This window comes from Marmota monax, unplaced genomic scaffold (genome assembly GCF_021218885.2).
Source record: "Marmota monax isolate L192 unplaced genomic scaffold, Marmota_monax_Labrador192_F-V1.1 WCK01_AAM20220418_F8-fsc00179, whole genome shotgun sequence".
Taxonomy (NCBI): Eukaryota; Metazoa; Chordata; class Mammalia; order Rodentia; family Sciuridae; genus Marmota; species Marmota monax.
In genome coordinates, this window is record NW_026695200.1 from 3,144,827 (window position 1) to 3,170,292 (window position 25,466).

Below are 25,466 nucleotides of genomic sequence, written 5' to 3' on the forward strand. Positions count from 1 at the left end.
GGTTTCCTTTAGTTCTTTGAGCATATTTGTCTTAACTAGTTAGTCCAACATCTGAGCTCGCTTGAGGAAAGTATTTTCAGTGTACAGGCAGCCTTTTCTTGTTTATTTTTATGTCCCACTTTTTATTTTGATGAAAATGACAGAAAAACTAAAATAGTGTAGAAATTATGAAAATCTGACATACTCCCTTCCCCAGAGTTTGTTGCTGCCTTTTGTTACTATTGTTGTTTTTTGATTTTTCTAAACCAGGTCTCTGAAGTCTGCATTCTTTGTCCTGTAATAAAACCTGAAGACTGTGCTTGATTACCTTAATGGTCAGATAATGATTAGAAAGTCTCCTAGTTTTTCCTGATGGACTCTGTGTAGTATACCTTTGTCATTCAGCCAGATAGCTTATCTCTCTGTCTTAGCCTTTGCTTTTTTGGGGGGAAGGGGGTGGGGGCGGGAGGTTCCAGGGATTGAATTCAATCAAGTGGTCGAATGGTACTTGACCGCCAAGCCACATCCCCAGCCCTATTTTATACAGAGACAGGGTCTCACTGAGTTGCTTAGCGCCTCACTTTTGCTGAGGCTGGCTTTGAACTCAGGATCATTCTGCCTCAGCCTCCAGAGCTGCTGCTAATACAGGTGTGTGTCACCGCACCTAGCCTTTGATCTATCTTGAAGCCAGATTTTTTTTTTTTAATTAAGCCCCTCATTAATTTGAAAACATTATAAGATTTTTCAAACTCAAACTCTATTTTCTTTTTCACTTAAAATTTTTCCCCCTTTGGTTGTAGATGGACCAATACCTTTACTTTATTTATTTTTATGTGGTGCTGAGAATGTAACCCAGTGCCTCATACATGCTAGGCAACCCCAGCCATCTCTTTCACTTTTGTTTGAAGTTTATGAATCCAAACATTTACTAGGATATTTTTTAAGAGTTGTTTTCTTAAATATTTGGTTAACTTCTGAAAGTTTATACATTGCACAGTATCAAGAGTTCTTATGTAGGTTGAATGGTTCATAACTTACTGGAGGTGAAATTTGCAAGCTTAGTTGGAAAGTCTAATGTAAGAAAAACATTACATAGGAAATGAATTTGTTTTTATTTTAGGTTGAATTAGTTATTCAGTTTAGTTAAGCTTTGATTAACCACAGTTAAATGTTTATGTATTTAGCTGTGAATTGATGATACACTGCTTTATATAGGTAAAAGGTGAGGGGAAATAATTAATTGAAACTCAGTTTTCTCAAATGGCATTACTTTCCTAAACTATAGGTTCTATGATTCTGTCTGTATGTATACATATATGTATTCCTCTATAAAATGGGAATATTATGTGCCTAATATAGCCCGATTTTGAGATAGGCAAAAGTGTAACACATCCTTATGAACTGCCTGGCACTTTGAACATTAGGTCAGCAGGGATAGGAGGACAGCCTAGGTCAGACAAATAAAATTCATAAACTATTACACATCCAAGGTAAAATTTCAATATGGCATTGAAATAAACAGAATTATTATTTATCATTAGCTGTATTTTCAGAAGGTACTGCGTAACAACTTAGCACCGTACAATGTATGTGGGTAATTAACACATTTTTATGATTCTAAAATGTGTATATTTTTTACTATGGGTCATTTGGAACATAGAGTAGTACAAAAGAAAACAACATCCATGTGCAACCTTCTGCACAGATATTGCTACCTTTTTGGTGAATCTATAGTTGTATTTTTTTCTTCCCCAATTATTGATCTTACCCCAGAATACTAGGCAAGTGTTCTACCAATGAGCTACATTTCAGCCCTGGTGTACTTATAGTTTTCTATCCTATGTCCATCACATTGTTACCAGTGCTTTCCCTATCATAAACTATTCTGCAAAAATGTGATTTTTAAAAATTACAAAGTTCTGCTCACCAGATCATCACCATTTGCTTCACTCATCTGAACATTGTAATGGTCATGCATCCTTGAAGGCAGATCTTGGTGCCTTTGTCTGTCTCAAGCTACTAAAGCTCTCTCCAGTAGTAAATGTCATTGTCAAAATGCTCACATAGGGCTTCCCAGCCCATTTAATTTAGTTTTTGCCTGAAGACAGGCCAACAAGACATCTCCTTGTATTTAATTTGTATCTCCGAGAGCTAATAAGATTCAACATTGTTTCTTTAAGGTTACTAGCCCTAGATGTTTATTTTGTCATTTAAAAGAGTTTTTTTTTTTTTTTTAATTGTTTTTGCAGCACTGGGAATAGGACTCCTCATGCATGCTAGGCCAGTGCTCCACCACTACAACCTCAGCCCCATTACTTTAAATGTATAGGACACGTAGATACATGACCATAATGTATATTAATTTTTATCTGTCAAATCTTTGTACTTTAATATTACTGTCAATTTTGTTAAGATTTTTATTTTTTTTCTTTTCCTTCTTGTCAGTACTAGGGATGGACCCAGGGCCTCACACATGCCAGGCAAGAGCCCTACCACTGAGTTATATCCCCAGCCCATTAAGGATATTTTTGTATTTTTTAACATATAAAAGTTGGAAAATTTTGTATTCTCAAATATATAACAGTCTTGTCCTTTTTTATACTTTCTAAACTTAAAATATTATTTCAAACCCCAAAGTTTCAGGCAAGTAATCACTTGTATTCATCTGTTTGCGTATGATTTTTTTCCCCCTGTGGTACTGGCATCAAACTCAGACCTCATGCATGTTAGCCAAGTGCTCTACTACTGAGCTACCTCCCCAGCCCTGCCTTGTGGTTCTATTTTTAAACTTACCTTTTACTTTTAAAGTGTGTTTTATATAGATGGAGGTACTCTTTTCCCTTTTGTAGAATAAATTGCCCCAAGAGGCATTTATTGAATTCTCCTTTCTTGACCAATTTAAAATCCTACCTTTATTATATTTATTTTGTAAATCTTTTTACTTCAGTCCACAGATCTGATCTTATCTCCCATGTTTGTTAACATTTTTTTCCATGTGGTGGTAAAAATTTCCACCATTTAATTATTTGGGGGAATTTTCACTTTGCTTATTTTTTCCTGTAAGTATTAGAATTATTGTCATGTACCCTCCCTTTCTTTGGAGGTTTGATTTGGTTCTTTTAGGGAGAATCAATAGTAATATAATACAGAGTGTTTCCATTTAATTCTTGGAAGGTTTTTGTATTTGGCAAGTTTTCTTTTTAAATCATTTCAAAAACACGACTGCTTTCTCCATACAGAATCTGCAAGGAAAATCTACATGGAGAAATACATACGCAAATATATAAAACATAAGTACATAAATTTTTAAGTTTATTTCTGCACATTTTATAATTTGTTGCGCTATTGTGAATGGACTGCTTTTTCTGGACAAACCTCTTCCCCAAATTTTTGATGCACAAATGACATTGTTCATGTGAATCTTACTATCTTAAGTTTTTGGTTATGATCATGGTGGTTCTATCATATTTATATTTATCTCTATAATATACCCTATTTCTTAAATGACTTTTATCTAAAAATATTTGTTTCATATAAGTTGTTACTTTCAAGTTTTTTTTCATACATATGTTCTACGATATATGTTTTTCAAATTAAAACATTTATTTTTAATCTGCTTCTTTAGGTACTCTCCTATAAGAGGAAATATTTTGACTTTTCAAAATTGTTTGCATAAGGGTTGGGGATGTGGCTCCTTTGGTTGGGTGCTTGCCTCATATGCACGAGGCCCTGGGTTCAATCCCCAGCACCCTATGCACATACAAAAAAAGTTGTTTGCATTAAAAAAAAAAGTTAAGCTTTTTTTTTTTAATTAAAAAATCATTTAAAATTATCACTAAAAATTGTTTTCAGGGGCTGGAGTTGTGGCTCAGCAGTAGAGCGCTTGCCTAGCACGTGCAAGGCCCTGGGTTCGATCCTCAGCACCACATAAAACTAAATGAATAAAATAAAGGTATTGTGTCAAAAAAAAAAGAGAGATTGTTTTCATAGGCTTTAAGATGAAATGAGTGATGATATGAATTATTTTCCAACATGTGTATGTGTGAACACATATATGAACTCACACATATATACAACTTGTGAATTTATCTTCAGGTGTTTCAAACAAATTATGAAAATTCAGCTAGTTGAAATATTAAAACTTAGTTCTACTGAAGAAAATAAGTACAGTTTAGTATATTCTATTTATAGGAATATATATTACAAATAGAATTTTAGTTTACACATTCATTATAGCACACTACGAATTGGACAAGTAACCCATCAAATGCTTTAGCACATTTAGTCTTTACAAGAGCCCTCTGTGGCATCATTCTCATTTTAAAGAAACCTGACCCCAGGAAAGGTTAAATAGTGTATACAACTGGATATCCCTGTTGCTTTAAGACTCCAGTTGATCCTTAAATTTCATTATTTCTTTTAATCCCTTGTGACCAGTGTCTTCCCAGATGTAATCTCAGTGGATTTAGAGAGTGTGGAGTAAAAAAACTTTTGTACAGTTGGGCAGCTATTCCCACTGTGGGTTATTTTATCAGTCATATTTAGACACGTGTAAGATTAAGTGTGCTTAGTGAAATTTACATTGGTAATTTGAGTTTTCTTTCCCTTTTCTTCTTTTTTTCTCTCATTCATAATTATAGTGTTTCCATGTTAATAGTCTTTCTACTATTGGGAATTGATTTTTTTTTCCAGTTTTTAACTGATGCATAAAAACATAAAATAGTACACATTAATGGATACTGTATTATGTTTTGATATGTATACATTGTGTAATGTGGATTTCTTAAATTATTCTAGTTAATGGTTTTACTTTCCAATTGTATAGTTTTTGTATAGTTCAAAAAGGTGTGAGAAGGAAAATTGCATTTTAGGTAGTAGATGATATAGAGGAACCAATTTATAAAATTCACACAGGATTTTTTTCCACTACACATTACCAAATTCTAAATTAGGGGCACATATCTTGTATAGCCAGCAACTTAAATGATAGCAGGAATTCTAACACCTGTTTTTGTTGTTGTTGTTTGTTTTGTTTTGTTTTGTTTTTAGATGCAGTTATGGAATGTGATTTATTTTTCTTGGTTCTCTTTAGTTATATAAAACATTAAGGTTCATTCTGACAAAATTACAAAAAGCATGGAATATAATTTGTTCTAATTCAGTCCCCAATACTTCCCCTTTCCCTCCCCTCCCCCTCCCCCTGGTCCCTTCCCTCTACTCTACTGATCTTTCTCCTGTTTACTTACAGCTGTGTGTGTGTGTGTGTGTGTGTGTGTGAGAGAGAGAGAGAGAGAGAGAGAGAGAGAGAGAGAGGGGTGGATATACATGATGGTGAGTTTCACTGTGGACTATTCTTATACTAACACTTATTCTTAAACCAGCCTTTTTAGGGGGGAAGTTTCTTCCTAAATAGGAGAATAATGCTTTAATCTTTTAGATCTTTTCACTTCAACATAGGGCACAACTCAAAAATTAGTCTAGGACTGGGAATGTAGTTCAGTGGTGGAGTAGTTGCCTAATATGCATGAGGCTCTGGGTTGGATTGCCAGCACTGCCAACACAATTAACCAAGGAATGGGGCTTTAGTTCCCTAGTTATTTAGCATTCACAAGGCCCTGGGTTCAATCCCCAATATCACAACTAAACAATCCAATCAAAAACAAACAACAAAAACATCCACAAAAACTAATGTTTTTAATAAGAAAAAAGCAAAGCACAATTTTTCCTCATTTGTTAGTATATTTTGTACTATCACACAATCTTCAGTCTGTATAGCATGATTGTAAACGTTCAGGGATTAGAGAGAGGTAGCTAAAATATTTAAGCATGGTTGCTCATTACCTTTTCAAGAGGTATTAAAGGACTGACAACATTTCTGAAAATGTTAAATAAATTTCAACTCTTAAAAATTTTTACTGTGGCTATCAGCAGAAATCTGAATTTTTATTCTATGAAAAAACAATTTTATGGGGGCTGGGGATGTGGCTCAAGTGGTAGCGCGCTCGCCTGGCATGCGTGCAGCCCAGGTTCGATCCTCAGCACCACATACAAAGAAAGATGTTGTGTCTGCCGAAAACTAAAAAATAAATATTAAAAAATTCTCTCTCTCTCTCTAAAAAAAAAAAAAAATTATAATACAAGCACAGCCAGAAAGGGTAAAAAGTAAAAAAACAAAAACTTTGAGTTTATTTGATTTTACATAAATTTCCACTATGCTGATGATCGCAGTCTTGTGTGCAATAAGCAATCATTGTATCACCGAGCTCCATCCCAGCTCCTCTACTTTGTTTTGAAAGCAGTCAGAAAAGCAACATAAAAGCTTTCATTTCATTCGTGAGTTTTCTCTCTAGTTGCCAACTTCAAACACTTTAAATTCTAAATATTAAGGGTAGTAAAGAAACAGGTATATCTCACATTTAAAAGTATTCTTAATTTTCCAAGTTTATAGGCATCCTAGTCAAACTACCATGGAAATCTTTGCATAAGAAATATTTCAGTAATTTTCCTTCTTGAAACTCTTTCATGATATACAACTATCATGGTTGACCTCAGATTATCAGGCTAGCTTTGGAAAGGCACATTTTATTTACATTTACAAGAGTCAGAACTGAAAAAAAAAAAAAAACGAGTCAATTAAAGCACAGAGATTTTATCTCATTTAAAGTAAAAATGTGTTATCCTAGGCAAGCCAGCCAATTGCTTTGTAAAGTTCCCATTTCCCCTAAATAGCTAATAAATAAAGCCCATTTCTTGTTTAACATGCCTGACACTTTTTATTTTCTTGGAAAGAGCCATTTTTCATGTATGTAGAAAACATAATCATTTAAAATAAACCTAATAAACTTCTTTCTCTTTTGGGGGGCGGAATTCATTCCTTAGTTTGCTTTTAGCACGTGTTTCTGAAATAACCAGGATATAATTTGGAGTATTTAGGTAAGAGTTGGAAAAGAGAAACTCAAATGTTCTTTGTTTTATAATTCTGCAATTTTATATCTGCTGATAAATACTAAAGGTGATATATTCATTTCCTTCCTTCCTTCCTTCCTTCCTTCCTTCCTTCCTTCCTTCCTTCCTTCCTTCCTTCCTTCTTTCCTTCCTTTCTTTCTTCCTCTCCCTTTCTCTCTTCCCCCTCCCCCTCCCTCCCTCTCTCCCTCTTTCTGCCTCCCTCTCTTTCATTTCTTCTTTCTTGTGCTGGGGGTGGATTCCAGGGTATGCCCTACCTCTAGTTACATTCCCATCCCTGATTTTCTGTCTTCTCGCTGTACTGTCATGCCTGGCATGGAAAGTCATGCCCTCACATATTTGTCTGTTCCGATACTTAAAATAATAGAAATCATTTTGAGCATTGGTTATCTCAACTGATTAATAACCTTGTCTACTTGGATTGTTTTGAGTAGGCATCTCTTTCTGGCTTTCTTTTTGTTGAGATGGACAATAGCAATTGAGTGTTACGAAACTGAACTTCTGAATGCCCAGTGGTTTGGTATAAATTTGCTAGAGGGCACAGAGGGTAGAGAGAGTCATGTTGAATCAAGTCAATTTTAACAACCAGCAGGAACTCTACTGTAGCATCATTTTCCCTAAAAGGATATTCTGGTTGCTTGAGAGAACCTTCCTACATACATGTTGTTCATAAACCAGATGGATATTTCCTGTTTATAAGTACTGCACGTGCGTGTGCACACTTACAAGCACACACACACATCTACTTGTGCATTTTCCCATTTATTTCTCAACATTGGTCCTAGACTCTTAACAAACTTCACAGTACCAAGTACTATGGCTGGTTCTGCCTTTGTCTCCTTCCACCTGCTCTCAGTCTGAAGATAAAATTTCCTGTGTTTAAACACAAAATGAGTTCCCAAGCCACAAAGAATAGTTCCAGGGGCAATCCATGTTGGTGTAGTTTAAGAAGGCTTATTCAGTTACGTATTGAAGTAACTGGCTCCTGTTAGCGCAGCTTTGTTGAAACCCTGAAAACAAACCCCCAGCCCTAAGAAGGAAATAGGTCTTTTCTAGAACAACTTTAAAGAAACACAGGTAAGTAAGGTCCTAGTTATTATGGACAGTGCTGAGGAAAAAGGATAAATGGGGTTTGGACTCCAGTTTCAGTGGTGCTGACCTGCAGGTGTCATTGGTAAAACCAGGCAGATGACGCCTTTACCATTTTTGTTTTTTACCTAAGTCCGGGAAAGTCTTTATTTTGTCTTTGTTTTTAAAATATATTTTCCCTAGATGTAGAATTGCAGGTTGACAATTATCATTTAGTTCTTAAAAAAAAAAAAAAACTGTAGCTAGCTATAGATGGATAGCATACTTTTATTTTATTATTTTTGTGCGGTGCTAAGGGTCGAACCCAGTGCCTCACATGTGTTGGGCAAGGCTCTGCTGCAGAGCTATAGCCCCAGCTCTATTGTTTAGGTTTTTAAACACGTTCTTTTAGTTTTATCTTTTTGCTTCATTGTTTTCCATGAGATTTTGTTATCATGCTTATCATCATTTATCCTTCTAATTCTGTTTTTATGATTTTGTTCTGCCTACCATCAATTTTGAGCAGTTTGAGTATGATGAGCCTGGGTGTAGTTTTTTTTTTTTTTTCCCTTGTTTCTTATGCTTGGACTTTACTGAACATTTTCAAGCTGTAGTTATAAGATTTTCATTACATTTGGAAATTATTGGTCATTAGTTCCTCAATCATTTTTTTGTGCTTTACTCCTCTGAATTTTAATCTCTCTCTCTCTCTCTCTCTCTCTCTCTCTCTCTCTCTCTCTCTCTCTCTCTCTCACACACACACACACACACACACACACACACACACACACACGGCTACTAGAGGTTGACCCCAGTTTACTGATGCTCTCTGCATTTCCTCCATCTCTCTTTTCTTTTTAAAATCTGAGTGTGTGGAATAACTTCTATTTCTGTGTCATCAAGTTCAGTAACTTTCATTTTGTGTGATCCACTATTAATCTTATCCAGCGCTTTTTTCAACTCTACAAGTTTGATTTCAATCTTCAAAAATTTTTTTTAAAAAAATCTCTTTTGGCAGTTGTAGAAGGACAGAATGCCTTCATTTCATTTGTTTTTACTTTTATGTGGTGCTGAGAGGATCGAACCCAGTGCCTCACACATGCTAGGCAAGCTCCCTGCCTCTGAGCTACAGCCCCAGTCCTCACCCCTACCTTTTTAAATTTACTTCAGGGGTTGGGTTTATTCCTCTGTGGTAGAGTACTTGCCTAGCATGTGTGAGGCACTGGGTTTGATCCTCAGCACCACATGAAAATAAACAAATAAAAAAGTAAAGAAATAAAAAAATTCACTTCATGTCTGTACTTAATCTTTCCTGTAGCTTCTTGGATATATGGATATATCACAGTTCTTTTTAATAGCCTTGTCTATTCATTTTATCATTGGTGTCATTTCTGGATCTCTATTTTGTTGCTTCTTTGCATTCTTACAAATTTTTTAATGAAACAATATGGTGAATTTTATATTTTAGAGTGCTGGCCATTTTTGTTCATAAAAATGAACAAAATGTTCATTGGACATAAATGTTCTTGAACTTTCTTTTATAATGCAGTTAATTTACTCAAAGCGGTTTGGTCCTAGGGAAGCTTACTTTTAACCTTTTTAAGGTCAGATCAGAGAAGTCTTTATCCAAGGGTTCTTTTTTCCCCACTGTTGAGATAATAACCATTGAATTACTCTATCTGATGTCCTGTGAATTTAGTTTTTCTTCCGTGGCTGGTGAGAGCAAGGACAATTTATGAATTGTAAACCCCAGGAATTGTTTCCTTTGCTTTTTGCTGGTGGTTCTTTATCCAGCTGTGGATAATTTCCTCACCTGCATGCACAGATTAAGACTTAGCCAGAAACTTCAGGGGGTGCCCTCTGCAGACATCCAGAGCTCTCTTTCTGGTCAAACTCTAGTTGCTTCTGCCTACCTGGGTGCTCAGCTCTGTCCCTTCACATGAAGAAAGACCAGAGACTCCTTCTTGTTCCCTGTCTTGTCTGTTGACTCGGGGTTTTTTTCAGATAATAAATAAATTGAGGCAAACATAGTGCTTCCCTTGCTCATCACCACCTCACAAATCATTGCCCCATCCAGTGTCCAAAAACCATTTTTAAAGGTGTGTTTCTTACTTGTTTGGTAGAAGATAAATCCCACATTTAAAGGATTTAAAGTTTGTATGCAGACATTTTTGAAAATAAAATTACACTTTATCTCTTCTAAAAAATTCCAGCTTAGAAATTAATAATGTATTTGCCTCAATTTATTAGCTTTCCACAGTCAAGAGAATAATAGCGCAATGTTCAGAATATGGTATATTCCCTTGTGTTCAAAGAAAAATTAAGACAGCCCCCCAAACAAAAACAAATAGCCTCCCTTAGTTTAAATTGGAACAAAATGAGTATTTTTTCCTCTGTTTAAATCAGATTGATTGCAGATAAATTAAAGGGCTTTGATATCATCAGCAAAGAATTCTTATGGGCTCAAGAACAAATGCAAGTGTTCTTGGAAAAGGTTTGTGGGTGTACTTAGGGCGTCTTTGTTATTTTCCCTTGCTTTGAATGAGAAAAGAAGCTTATTTATTTTTATAGTAATGTTTCCTCAAAGTGATTGTATAGCAACTGTAGAACATAACACTCTACATTACAAAGCTGAAACAAACAGAGCTTTGTACTGGGTACAGGGCATGATATCCAAACTACAAAAGTGTTCTTTAACAGGGTGAGAATCTGAGTGCGGTTCCTGTTTCCTGACTTGTTATTTTTAAGTGTGATTGATACCGTGCTCTTCAACAGAGAATGGTTAGTACTTAAGGAAACTGTTTTAAAAAAAAAAAAGCAGACACTAAAATGAAAATGAAAATGTGAAAAAAAAATCAAAAAAACAATCACTGAAGTTTGGTTCTAACTTCTAGTTTCTTAGAGGGGCCACGTCAGACCACAGTTGTCATCTTTGCTCTTAGAAATGTTCACTGTCTCCTGATTATATTTTGGCCAATTTCAGAGGAGGTATCTAGGGACAGGCAGGAAGTGTATACTGAGTGAGAATCACAGTCCTGCACGATGCTGTGCACTGGCCGGGGCCCCAGCACAAAGCTCTCTGGTAGCTTCCAGCAGTGTGCCTCATTTTACTACAGCACTGGGGCAGGTCTGAGCTGTCTCTGTCCTAGCAGAGTGGCGAGCAGGCCAGGTACAGCCAGACACACAGTGAACTAAGGAGGCACCGGGAGGCCACTTGGGACTTGGTGTCTGTGTTTCAGTTAAACCACAGTGTGTGGTCCCCGAACTTCCGAAACTCACTGTGTCTCTGGCCGTACACTGTTTTCTCCCCACAATCTCACAAGTGCTTTTTCATTTCCTTTCTTGTATATTTTCAGATCATTTTCCACCTGTATGTTGGACTTGCCACAAACACTTAAAAGGTAGCAGAGATGAGACTATGAGAGTATGCATTGTCTTTGAGAGAAGTTCATTCTCTGCTGTGTCGATGGACCTCCTGTGGAAAGCAGGATAGACATTGGGGTGCAGGGCTTCCATATGGCAGTCCATGGAGGCTTGTTGTGCCCCCACGCTGTTCATTTTTTCTCTCTTCTTCTTTGCCATCCCCTCAAGGACCTCTGTTCTTCCTCTCCTTCCTTCTCCTAACTCTTGCCTTAGGCTTCGAGGAATCCATGCCTCTCTTTGCCAACATCTGGCAGTAAGCAAAGTTGGCCTCTGGGCCTCTTCCTCTTGTTCAGCCCAGGTCCCTCATGTGTAAAGAGCCAGCAGCAGCCCTGAGCTATCCCTGTCTGCCTGCAGGCTGACAGCTCCCTTCTGGGCCTCCTGAGCTGTGTTCCTACTGCCAATCACCATGGCCAACTTTAGGTTCTAACCACATTGAATTCTTTAGGACCTATGTTTTGCTGGATCCTATTATCTTAAAGGTATTAATGAACTCCAATAAATCTTATGAAGTAAAATTCCTGCTAAGGTGCCCTCAAGGCTGTCTGTATGTGACTCCTGCTTGATACCATGACTCCTCTGCCTCATTAAAATTTACAACTTGTGGGGCTGAGGGTATGTCAATGGTAGAGCACTTGCCCAACATGCACAAGATCCTGGGTTTCATCTCCAGCAACACACACACACACACACACACACACATACACACACTATAATAATAACAATAATAATACAATTTTTATTTTTATAAAAATAAATTTTAAAATGTTGAAAATGTACAACTTAGTTATGATAGAGCTGAGAGGCTTCTGCTCATTCAACTTAGACTGTCACTCCTCACTTTGCTTTCCTACGGTTGTGGTTGATGTAGAATGCCTTCCACCTAGCTCTTAGGTATACTTTATAGTGTTTGGGTCTTTACAGTGCCTCATCTTCCTGGCTCTGGTGATGAGACAGCACCCACTTGGTGGCCACCCACTGGACTCACAGGGATTGTGGTTCCTGTGGAAAGCTTTGCTTTAGACCGTGGACAGCCCGTGTGTCACCATCCTGTTCATAACTGTGTTTGCCCAGTTTTCTGACTGTGGTATACACACCCCTTGTCAATATTGGGCCCATTATAAGCAGATACGAGGCAAAGCCCTGTTGGACATAAAATATGAGTTCAGTTTGGCTACTGTTTTCCTTGGCCAGTTTTCATCGACCTGTATTTTTAATGTTGGCAAAATAGTCCGTGTACCCGGAACCCTGTAGGCATTGCTATGTTTGAAAACAAATATATAGATACCCATTTCCTAGAACATCCTCAGACTTAAGGGAACCATAAAATTTTCAGGCATCAACATTGGACTGGGCTTGGACTTGAACTGCCAATTCACAGTGGGAATGCTGAGCAACGTGGCCACCTCATGTTCCAGTACTGGTGGGAAACTCACTTGAGCCATCCTCCCATCCTTCCTGGGAGCTCTGCTTCACCAGCCCCACTGTTTTTATCATTTTTTGGAGGGGGGAGGTAATAACTTCTGCACTATCAGGTGACCAGGATACAGGAAAACTTAGGGAATCTTGAACTAGGTCATTGGCCTTTCCAACAATGGATTGTATTAGAAGGTTTGGGGGAGCTCAAGGGTGATTGTCCTGCTCTGACCCCCATTCATTGTCATGGATCATTGGGAGTTATCTACAAATGAGAGGGGAAAACTGAGCCATCCTTCCTCTCTAGTGGGTGACCTTGACTTTTAAAAAGGAGGATCCAAAATAAATGTCTTGTGACTTTTTTTTTTAATTTCATTTAAAAAAATCCTTGCAATGAATTTCTTCTGTTCCAGTAGCTTGTCACCTGTGTCCTAGATCTACCTGAAATGCTGTCATCCATCTGCAATGTGGATAACTCACAACTTGTCATGGCCAAGGCAGGCCACTTCCCTTTTGGGTGACCATCCCTAATTTAACTACCCAAGTGGCTTCTGTGCAGGGGTGGAACTTAGAGTAAAGGCCATGGGAAGAAGGGCTCCTGGTTTCTGATCTCTGTCATTGGTTCTCTATTTTGGGATTTTTAACAGTAAGTCCATGCTTAAGTTAGTGTGTTGCTCCAGAGCAAAGCTTAATGTGGTCCTGGAATTACTTACCATCTGCCCGCCCAAGCATGGTGAAAAGCCCATGCTGAACATATGGAACTCTGAGCAAGTTTGAGGTTTTCCCAAAAAGAGAAGGGGAAATGAATAAAAATGAAACATTAAAAACAGAAATGTAATTTATGTGTGACTTTGAAGATAGGCTTTGCCAAAAAATAATTCTTATACAAAGTAAAATTTCCCCATGTTTATTCTTCTAAGCTCACAGCAAATGTTTGATGAAATGGGATGATTTCTTAAATTAAGATTTTTGTTTTTGCTTGTTGATTTTTAAAGGAAGATTCATTCATTCCTGAGAGAAATAAGAGTAAAGTCAATGGCCGACATTTCTCTACCATCTATTACCCCTGAATGTTTGGGGAGGACACCTTCCTCTCCACCACCAATCATATACTTCCTCCTGTATCTTATCTCCAGGAGACTTTTTTTGGGACCTGCACTCTCACACTTAGCTGGACTTTTCTCACAGAGAGCGTCCTCTCTGCCCTTGACTCCCTGCAGCCACAGGGAGATGCTCTGGTTTAGAACATAGACAAGAACTTCCTGCAGGGCTGATGCTTGAGGACACAAGAGGAATACTTTCATCCAGGCAGCATGTCCTCAGAGTGTGCCCATATTCTGTGATGACATTATTGTCCCCGCTCCATCAGGACCTTACTACCATATGTGGCTTCTCCACATCCAGTGGTCTTGTCCTCCTAACTGCTTTAAGTTCTTCTGCAAAGACCATTAAAGCCTGCTTTGACTTTAACTTTGGTGAATCCTCCCCCTTCTAATCCTAAACTTAAATTCCCCCTGTTCAAGAAATGCTTCCAGGTCTGGAAGTGTTGTTCTGTGGTAGAGCACTTGCCCAGCTTATACAAGTCCCTGGATTCAATCTCCAGTACAGAAAGAAAGAAGGAAGGAAGGAGCCAACTGAAACTTTTCTGGGTTCCCCGGAAGAGTGTACAGAATTTGGCATAACACTGACATACAGATATCATAGATAAGGTTTCAAGGATGTAGTCTTGCTTCGTGATGTCTCCTGGTCAGCAGATTGATTGACATCTTGGCGAGTCACACCCATCTCAGGTACTGTGTGGAATCTTAGAGCTAGAGGTGGAGGTGCACCTGCTTTATGCGTTCAGTCCCTGACAGGGAGTTCACAGAGCCAGGAAATACCTCAAGGAGCTACTATGTGCAACACAATCCTCACATAGGCCACAGATGGCTTGTGACAGTTTAGTCAACTTTTGTGTTGTTATGACCAAAAGACCTGACAAGAACAACTTAGAGAAAGGAAAGTTTATTTTGGCTCACAATTTCAGAGGTTTAGTGCATGGTTGGCCAACTCCATAGCTCTGAGCCTGAGATGAGGCAGAACATCATTAAAGAAAGGCATGGCAGAGGAAAGTATCTCAGGACATGGTGACTGGGGGGGGGGGGCACGCACACCTGCCTCCTCTCCCCTGTTACCTCTCCCCCTCACCAAGGATACACTCCAATGACCTACTTCCTCCAGCCACACCCTCTGGCCTACAATTACTGCCCAGTTAACCCATCAGTGGATCAATACTGATTAGGCTACACCTCTTACAATCTAATTGTTTCACCTCTGAAAATTCTTGTATCACACGTGAGTTTTGGGGTGGCACTTCATATATAAATCATAATGAAGATTTTTCTTTGTTTTCTCTCAAAGTAAAAGTAGGACCTTGTTTTCATCAAGCAAATTGTGAAGTGTTCAATAATTCCTAGATTTAAGTGAGATTGGAAAGGAAAATAGCTACACCTTCATTCTTTTTTTTTTTAATATGGATTCAGCATTTACTCATGTTTTTCCCTTAGAAGAGAACTATAATTGTCTCTGTCTATCCATCCAGGATTGGTTTCATGATTCACCATTGATAACAACCATGGATGCTCAAAACCTTTATGTAAAATGGCATAGCTTTTCCATATAATCTGTGTACATCCTCTTGAACACTTTAAATCATCTCTAGGCGACTTATAATACCTAATACAACAGAAATGCTATGCAGACAAAAGGTGGAAACTGAGTTCTGGACAAATCCATTAAAACAGCACACCTCAGTGTATATTGGCTATATTTTTCTCATATGTAAAATACAGTTTTACCTAAATTCTGTTCACGATTTGTTTTAAGCAGAATAATGACCCCCAAAGATGTGCAAACCCCAATCCTCAGGACTTGTGAATATTTTAGTTTATATAGCAAAGGGAATTAAAGTGATAATCAGACTCTCACGGTAAAGAAATTATTTTGTTATCAGGTTAGGCCCAATATAGTCACAAGGGTCCTTAAGGCAGAAGCAAGAGTTGGAAGAGAACCACAGAAACAGCAGCTCAGTGAAAGAGACCTACTTGCCTGCCATTACTGACTTGAAAAGGAGGGAAGGGACCACAAGCCAGGGAAAGCAAGTGGCCTCCACAAGCTGGAAGCGCTGGGGAAATGGATTTTCCCCTAGAGCCTCCAGAGGGGAATGAAATCCTGCTGAGACCCTGATTTTAGCTCAGTGAGAGCCTGTGCTGGAATTCTGACCCACAGAATGATGAGGAAATGAATTTGTGTGGTTTTAAGCCATTCAGTTTGTGGTAATCTGTTGCTGCAGTCACAGGACACTAACTCATGATTCTGGTGGTCTCAAAGACTACTTCATAGCCCAGCCAGCCAGAAGGGATCCTTACAGGCCTGAGAGAACCTGCCTTGTATTTTTCTTTTTTAGTTGCCAGTGGATTTTTACTTTATTTCTTTATTTATATGAGGTGCTAAGGATCGAACCCAGAGCCTCACACATGCCAGGCAAGCGCTCTACCACTGAGCCACAACCCCAGTCCCCCTGCCTTGTATTTTTCAACAAAAAAATTAACAGTGGGTGTTAGAATGAGGTCATCTACAGTTTCAAGAAGAAAGCTCAGAGCACTGCAGCCCAGCTGCACTGTGTTCTGGATGTTACGAACAACCCAGTCTGTACTTTGGGGTGGGCGGGCAAACCCACGTGTTTCTATAGGGCATTTTGCCCAATTTCTGTTCTGTTTCAAATAGAAAAGCATTAAGACCTAGAGTTCCCAGTCTTACTCCAAAGCAACATTTTACTGATTTAATGCAGGAAAATAATTTTAAAAGTCTCCCAGTGAACAAAGATGGCTTTGTATTTCATGTGGAACTTCAGCAAATCACATGTCCTCATCATGTGGAGCACATGTTCCTCGTGTTATTATTAAAATGTTGATGTATTCCTCGACTTTGGAATACAGGGAGGTGATGCAGGTGACAACCTACTTACCAACCTGGATCTGTTATCAGGCAATCCATCAATTACCAAGGAGATTTACTGACACATGGTTCTTGTTTGCTGCCAGATACATCCATCAGTGTTCAGAGGCTAACACTGGGGGCCTCTACTGGGTCAGTTCTGATTCTGTTCCTGCCCAGGAATGGCCAGCTAAGTTGTAGGTGCAGCAGTGCTGGAGTGCTTTAGAGATTTGAAAGGTGTATTTTCACTAAAAGCAAGCCATTCCACACCATATTGGAAAATTTTAGCAGGTTGAGCAAATTGGGGCATGATAAATGGGGGGAACTCTTGTGATATTTTTGCTGTCTGCAAGTTAAATTGGAGTGAATTTTTCAGAGTGAGTGTGCACACACATCTCCAGAGCTTCACACTCACTACTGGTGTACAGTGCTCTTGATATTGCACACAGAGTGCCAAGTGATAACATGCATCTTATCATAGCCACAGCACCCACCTGGGACACAGGCACCACACTGTCTCTTTTCTCACTTTGCACTTAGGAATGCTGAGGCTCAAGAGAGGCTATGGGCTATGTACCTCTTAATTGTTGATTCTGGGGTTTAACCCAAAAGACACTGGACACTGTGCCTTTGGCTTCTTCTCCCTTAGTGTCCAGCCAACCTAGGGGATGAGTGGCCTTCTCATACAGAACACACCTTATAATTCATTTGTGCACAGGAAATGTGCAGTACACATGGGGATAAAGACTTGATATCCAGCCCTGCCTTCCTGGGACCCCCCTCACCCCCCCACCCCTGTGTGCACCTAACTGTTCTTTGCAGAGAATATATTGTCACCCCAGAGGTTTCTCTTTCAGATTAATTTCTTAAAAAAAATTTTTTTTTTGTTCACCCAGAGCAGACTTACCAAATCCAAGGGTCCCCTGTACAAATTTCTGCCCCTAAGTAGGCAGCACCGATAACTCACTTTGTCTTTACTGGCCAGAGCTACTGCAGGAGCATGCTGTCCCTCATCAACACATTTTTCCTTTCACCATCAGCTTACATTGCAAGCTGAATGCAGACTGTATCCTTCATTCAATGTGCATTTGTGGAATCCTTTTATGCTGTTGGTGGGAATGTAAATTAGTACAGCCATTATGGAAAACAGCATGGAAGTTCCTCAAAAACTTAAAAATAGTGCTCTCTTTGGCAGCACATATACTAAAATTGGAACGATACAGGGAAGATTAGCATGGCCCCTGTGCAAGGATGACATGCAAATTTGTGAGGCATTCCATATTTTTAAAAGATGTACAAATATTTTGTCTCAATTACAAAAACAAGAATAAAAACAATTAAAAATAGAACTACCATATGATCCAGCAATCCCACTTCTGGGTATATATCCAAAGGAAATGTAATCAGTATGTCGAAGAGACATCTGCACTCCCATGTTCACTGCAGTGCTATTCATAATAGCCAAGTTATGGGATTGGTTCACCAGTGCATGAATGAATAAAGAGAACTTGGAAAATATATACAATGGAATGCTATCCAGCTTTCCAGAAGAAGAAAATCCTGTCACTGGTGACAATATAGATGGACTTGGAGAACAAAATGCTAAGTGAAATGAGCCAGGTACAGAAAGACAAATATCTCACTTATTTGATGTCCCTAATATGTGGAATCTAAAACAACTGAACGCATAGCAGCAGAGAGTAGAATGGTGGTTTGCAGAGGCTGAGGGGTTGGAGGGAAAGGGAGGGGTTGGTCAAAGGGCACAAAATCACAGTTAAATAGAACACATGCATGATCAGTGTTTAAGGTGGTAGATATGTTAAATTTTGCTTGATTCATTCATTTTACAAGGTACACATGTCATAATATCACTGCATACCCTGTAATTATATATGGTTATACTTAAAAAAAATTAAAAATAGGAAAAAAAGGAAGGGAGGAAGTGTAGTGATGGAGTGGGAGGTAGGAACAGGAGACAGGTAGATCCTAGTGAAGGAAGGACACAGTTATTAAGATACAGAGTTGTTGGGCAATTCCAGGACTGTCAAGGTGGGAAAGAGAAGGAGCTCATGTGTCTAGGACTCTGAAAAGTTGGTGAAGCTTACTGGAACCTAAAGCCAAAGGGAAACTCTTTATTTAAAATGTCAGTGTTTTCTTCCTCAGTGATATTTTTGCATTTTGTTTTTAATGGTGCATTAAATATTCACCATAATTAATGAGTTATTTGTTTGGATTAGTAACTTTCCTTGAGTGTTTTGCTTAAAATGGGCACCTCACCCACCCTACCCTGTCCCCATCCAGGTTTCATATCATAATGACAATAGTTTTTAAATTATTTATGGTAAGTAGCTAGGTGTGGTTTTTCATACCTATATTCCCAGAATCTCAGGAGGCTGAGGCAGGAGGATTGAAATTTGGAGGCCATCCATGACAACTTAGCAAGATCCTGTCTCAAAAATAAAAAGGACTGGGGCTGTGGCTCAGTGATAGTGTACCTCTGGCTTCAGTCCCCAGTACCTGCAATAAGTACATAATAAGTATGAAAGGCAGTGAATTTAACCAGTTTGATTTAATTGCTCTACAATGTGTTTACTAAACATTACATTGTGTCCCATAAATATATACAATTATTTTTTGGGTTTTTTTGGGGGGGACATCAGGGATTGAGCTAAGGGGGACTCAACCACTGAGGCACATCCCCAGCCCTTTTTTTGAATTTCATTTAGAGACAGGGTTTCACTGAGTTGCTTAGCACTTTGCTGTTGCTAAGGCTGGCTCTGAACTCACGATCCTCCTGCCTCAGCCTCCCAAACAGCTGGGATTACAGGCATGTGCCACTGTGTCCTGCCCTACAATTATTTTTGTCAACTAAAAAATTTTTAAAAAGCAACAAGATTCTTACAGGCGTTGCCTCCATTCTTAAAATTTCTTAGAGTATAAAGATATCAATTAATAGTTATTTTCTGTTTGTTTTTATTGGTGCATTGTAATTATACATAATAGTGTGGTTCATTTTGACATATTCATGCTTGCATATAGTATAATTTGCTCCATTTCATTCCCCAGTATTTCCCCTTTCCATTCCTCCTCCCACCCCTGATCCCCTTCTTTTACTCCATTGGTCTTCTTTCTATTTTTTTATAATTTTTTTAAAGAAATTGGTGCATTATAGACACACATAAAAATGGAATTCATTGTATGTGTTCACACATATCAATATATTCTTGTGTGTATTCACACAAGCCCACTGATAGGGCCTGTGGTCCCACTGCCCACCCTCCAGTGCAGCAGTATGAGTATCTGGTCTTCATGGAAGAGTCTTTAAAATTTTAACTTAAAATGAAAAATCTAGCATAAAATATAAAAATGGAAACACAGAACTTTTTGAAAAACTTAGAGGCAGGGATGGGCAGAGGCTAGAAAGCTTGGGAGCCACCACAGTACTGGCCTCAGGGGTTCTCTTCCCCAAAGGCTGCTTTGTCTTCATATCAGTAAGGAGTCCTTGCTTAGGAAGACTTGTGTTTTGTGAATTCTTTTTGCCAGGGTGGGAGGTGGTAGCAGTGGCGGCGATGCATTTCTACCTTACTAGGTTTTGTTGTAGCATAGAGTAACTTGGAGGACACACACAAAGTGAAATAAGCCTTACCCAGAAGGACAAATATCACAAGATTCTATGTACAGGTCGAGTATCTCTTATTTAAAATTCTTGGGGTCAGAAGTGTTTGGGATTTATTTTCATATTTTGTAATGTTTACATATGCATTATGCGATATGTTGGGGATAGGATCCAAGTCTTAACACAGAATTTATTTTGTATATACCTTACACACATAGCCAAAAGGCAATTTTATATTGTATTTTTAGTGAAGCTGTGTTTTGAATGAAACGTATCACCTAAAATCCGGTGTGGAATTTTTCACTAGTAGCATTACATAGGCATTCAAAAAGTTTCTGGTTTTGGAGCATTTGAGATTTTCAAATTAAAGAAACTCAACATGTATGTGGAATCTAAAAAAGTCTCTTAGAAGCAGAGTAGATGATCGCCAAGGGCCGGAGAGTGCCAGAGTGTAAAGGCTAGATGTTGGTCAAAGGATGCAAAGTTTCAGATGGACGGCAGGAGTGAGTTCTAGGAATCTATTGCACAGCATGGTGACTGTAGCTAATGATAATGTATTGTGTATTTCAAAATTGAAAAAAATAGATTATACACACACACACACACACACACACCAGTGTGTGAGGTGTTGACATGTTAAATAGCTTGAATGAATCATTCCACAATATGTGTGTGTACATATATCAAAACATCACTTTGTGTCCCATCCACAGCTACAATTATTTATCAATTAAAATTTTAAGAAATAAATTTTTTAAAAAGTCCCCAATATTGCAGAAGGAGCGAGACCTCTCCAGTGGGAGCTTGGACTACTACTGCCACTGCGTGCTGTCCAGCGACACAGTAGGTTAACTGCTCCCTGATGACTCATCAGCACTGAGTTTGTGCATGGATGAAGGTGCCCTTTTGGCTTGCATACCCTCACCCACTTACTCCCCACCCAGCCCACTCACTCCCCACCAGCAACCTCCTGTGGGAACTCCATGTTCCTGAGATTTTCTCTGTGGGTGCTCACAGGGTCATGACTAGAACCACAACTGTCCATGAAAGGGATAGATAGAGCTCCACCCATATTTATGAACCATCTTCATATGCCAATTTCCCCCCTGAGTATGATTAATACACAGGACTCTAAAGTCAAGGAATAAAATAACACCAAAGAAATATTTCCAGGTAGAGAAATTGTAGTGCTAATACCTGTCTGACTTTGGGGAAATATTTCTGCTGCTAGCAATAAGGAAAAGGATCATAACACATTGCTAAAAACAAAACCAGAAATCTAGTCCAGTGGTATTCAGCAGTTATAAACATAATAAGAAATCCAAACACATGAAAGCAATTTTTGTTTCCATTTATAAACCTCAATCCCAAGTCACTGGGAAGAATTTTGGGAAGAACATGCTTTTCTGTCTTCTTAGGCTGCAGCAAAAGCCCCCAATCCTCATTAATTTTGTGTTTATTATTGTACTTGTGGGTGGAGTAAGGAGGAAGTGGTCAACAGGTACTAAGTTCCAGTTCGTTAGGAGAAATTGGTTCTGGTGATTTTTGTTTTTGAACAACAGTTATTTTTCAGTACTGGGGATTGAACCCGGGGGCACCGAGCAAATCTCCAGTCCTTTTTACTTTTTATTTTGAGATAAGTTCTTGCTTAGTTTCCCAGACTGGCCTCAAACTTGTGATTCTCCTGCCTCAGCCTCCTAAGTCCATGGGATTACAGACATACACTACTGTGGCTGGTTTAGTTCTTGGTTTGTTTTGCAAAATAGAGTGACTACAGCTAACATTATGCATTATGTATCTCAAAATAGCTAGAAGAGAGGACTTTGAAGTACTTACCCTAAAGAAATTGTAATTTCAGTGTGATATTTATGCTGATTAGTATGATATGATCATTATTAGAGTCAAAACGTCATGTTATACCTCACAAAATGGACAAATATTATGTCAATGAAAAAAATAAAAGTAATAAAATAGAAAAGTTGGACCAGAGGTGATACCTGGGCTCTTCTCACAGTGGGCCTATGTAACAGTCACACCGACAGGCGTTATCCTGGGTGGTATGCCAGGCCCTATAAGTAGACTTTGCTGTGTAGCCATGATCCATGTTGAGGTAGTTGGAAACCCCTGGCTGATTCAGTTCTTCAGAAAAGGGCTGTTGTTTATCTTTGCATGTCTTCATTAAACAGAAAACACTGGTTTGTAAACCACTTATAACCTACTGTGTTTCTCTAAAGAAGAAAAATAATTTTTTTTTGTTAGAGACAAGAAATTCTACAACTTATCAAAGCCCACATCTCAGTATTTTCACCAGAATAATCTAAAATTGGAAAGCATGAGTTGGTTTTGTTTGGGGCCTTCCTCCTATTTCTGACTTTGGAGCTTCCCTCTGGCTTTTAGCAGTGAGTTTTTGGTCATTGACTTAATCCCCTCTGATCCTCGGTGTCTTTATCTGTAATATGGGAACAACAGCACCTCACAGGAACACAGTGAGGACTGAGTGGAAACACTACACCTGTGATGACCATTGCAGGATCCTGTGCATACGCCCCCAGGAGAAGCTGACCCTTGTCACCATGTTTTTACCCAAAAGAAAGCACAACCCTTGTCACCATGTTTCTACCCAAAGAGAAAAACAAAAAGCTCATACTGTGAATGTTCATTCTCAGAATATTTGGGGTGAAATCAATTCCCCCAGGTTACTGCTGCCATTATTGCTTTACTGTGAAGAATTGAGATTTGGCTTGGCCGCTATGAACCATGAAGATGCCTTAAGTCACCACACGGACTGCATCAGAAGAAATCACATCACGAGAGTACATTTTGATCCTTATGTTAATGTCCCTTCTATTCTAGCAGCTGATTCTGCTGAGATGGGAAAGTATTTATGTAAGGTCCCTTAATAATCGTAACTGTGCAGGCTGAACATGATCTAGGAACATTTAGCAATAAATATGTCACAGGGAAATATTGCTGTGGTGATAGGTTTTAGAGTGTCTTTTGTAAAAGTATGTTGCTTTCATGATGTCTTATTTTACATGGTGGGAAGAAACTAGCACCCAGGCTGGGGAGGGTCAGAAGGCAAGTGTTTTCAATAAATCATCTCAGGAGAAGCCCCAGGCAAAGGCATATTGCAGGGCATTGACTCAGTGTGAATCCCTGAGTGTGTGAGAAAACAGACTTGCCTTTCTGGTCAGTCCTCTCAGACCGTAAAATAAAGGGAAGGGACCTTAAAATCAATGAGATCTTTTCACTTTTCAAAGTTCTGATTCAGAAGATGCCGGGGCCTCTGGGGAAAAGGTGGCTTTGACTCAATACCCTTCTTCCACTCACATCCTGAATGAAGTGATTGCTGGCTTTCTGGACATTTGGGGCAAATGTGGATGCAAATCTGTGGGCAGCATCAGTTGGGTCCTCCATGGGCCACAGACACTTGGGGGACAAGCATTGAAGAGCCCTGGATTGAATCCCAGGAAGCAGAACATCTTCAAAGGCTTGTGCCTGCGGTGGGAAAGGTGCACAGAAGGAGGACTGATGCTCTGCTCCCTAGGCTGATTTCCCCTGGAAGACCCTGGGGAAGTCCTCTGCTCCCCACTGACTTGGGAAGCCACTTCACCTTCTGTATGGAAGGGACCTGCCATCATGTTAGAGAGGAGACCTGTGCCCAATTGTGCTAACTCAGAATACTAACCATTCACCCACAGGTGCCTGGTAAGAGGAGGATGGTACAAACAAAATCTCATGTCTGGCAAAAAAGGATTGCTGGGAAAGACTTGTGGCCACTTAAGGAAGAACTAGTTATCATAATTTTGGGAGCAATGAGCACTTAGAAGAGGAAGTGGGAAAGATGGCCCCTCAAAATAGGAACAAAAACTGTACCATATTTAGGAATAAGTTTAACAAGAAAGATTCAAGACTTCTATGAAGACAACTTCGTAGAAGTATTTTTGTTTGTTTGGCTTGGTTTGGTTGTTATAGGAATTGAGCCCAGGACCTTATCTATGCTAGGCAAGTGCTCTACCACAAAGTCACACCCTCAGTCCCAACTGCTCTGTGTCTTTGAGGGGTGTGAACAGGCATGAGGCAACGCAAAGTTTCCCGCAGCCCTGAACAGGAGAAGTAGATGTTGCTTGATGCCAATATTCCCAAGAGCAGTGTTATGTGTGGAGGGCATTTCCACCTAGGGTTCTTTTGGAATTGGGTAAAGTGGTCTTACAGTTCATAATGCCTCAGTATAGTCAAGACGTTTTTAAAAAGATGATTGAAGAGTAGCATTTTTTTTTCATACAAAACTTTGGAACCAGGGTTGCAGCAAGAACTTATGCATGACTTCTGCCCCTCGGAGAGATGAGTAGGAACCCCATCCAGCATGCACTCCATGTGCTGAGTCAGATCCCTGCCTCTGGGCTGCTTTGGCTAGAAGGGCACCTTTGTCAATATTCTGGAAGCCTCCTCTCAGTGTTCAGGCTAGTGGTGGAACTGATCAGGCACACTATGATCTAGTGGACATGTAGATTTCTGGAACCTATAAATAAAGCTTAAACACAAATGATATTACATGTGATGATAGCAGTATTATTATTATTATTATTATTATTATTATTATTTGGTGGTGCTGGGAATTGAACCCAGGGCACTTTACTACTGAGGTACCCCCCCTCCCAGCCCTTTTTATTTATTTTTTATTTTGAGACAGGGTTTTGCTCAGTTGTCCAGGCTGGCCTCCAACTTGTGATTCTTCTACCTCAGCTTGCCAAATAGCTGAAATTACTGTCATGTGCCACTACATATGGCTACACATGAAAATTTTATATAGAGCAGAGTGGATATTTGGGTTCATTGGGGGAAGGATGATTTAAAAAGTAGTGTTTACAACTGGCTGTTTGGGGGTCCAACAGCATTGGTTCCTTAGGTTGCAACATAAAAATGAGTAACAGCAGGCTTTCCAAAAAATACTATGTTCTCCTCCCACTAAGAAACAAACAAAACTAGGAAATAGATGGACAATGAAGGGACATTAGAAATTTCTTTA

At 39.0% G+C, this 25,466-nt stretch overlaps 1 protein-coding gene and 1 non-coding gene across 2 annotated transcripts in view; both read left to right on the plus strand.

Annotated features, from left to right (window-relative positions):
* Atp10a (ATPase phospholipid transporting 10A (putative)) overlaps nt 1-25,466 on the plus strand; it is a 183,253-nt gene that overhangs the window by 39,751 nt on the left and 118,036 nt on the right.
* On the plus strand, nt 18,001-18,107 carry LOC124082369 (U6 spliceosomal RNA). Its single transcript, XR_006848333.1, has one exon. It is a non-coding gene; the product is annotated as a U6 spliceosomal RNA (small nuclear RNA).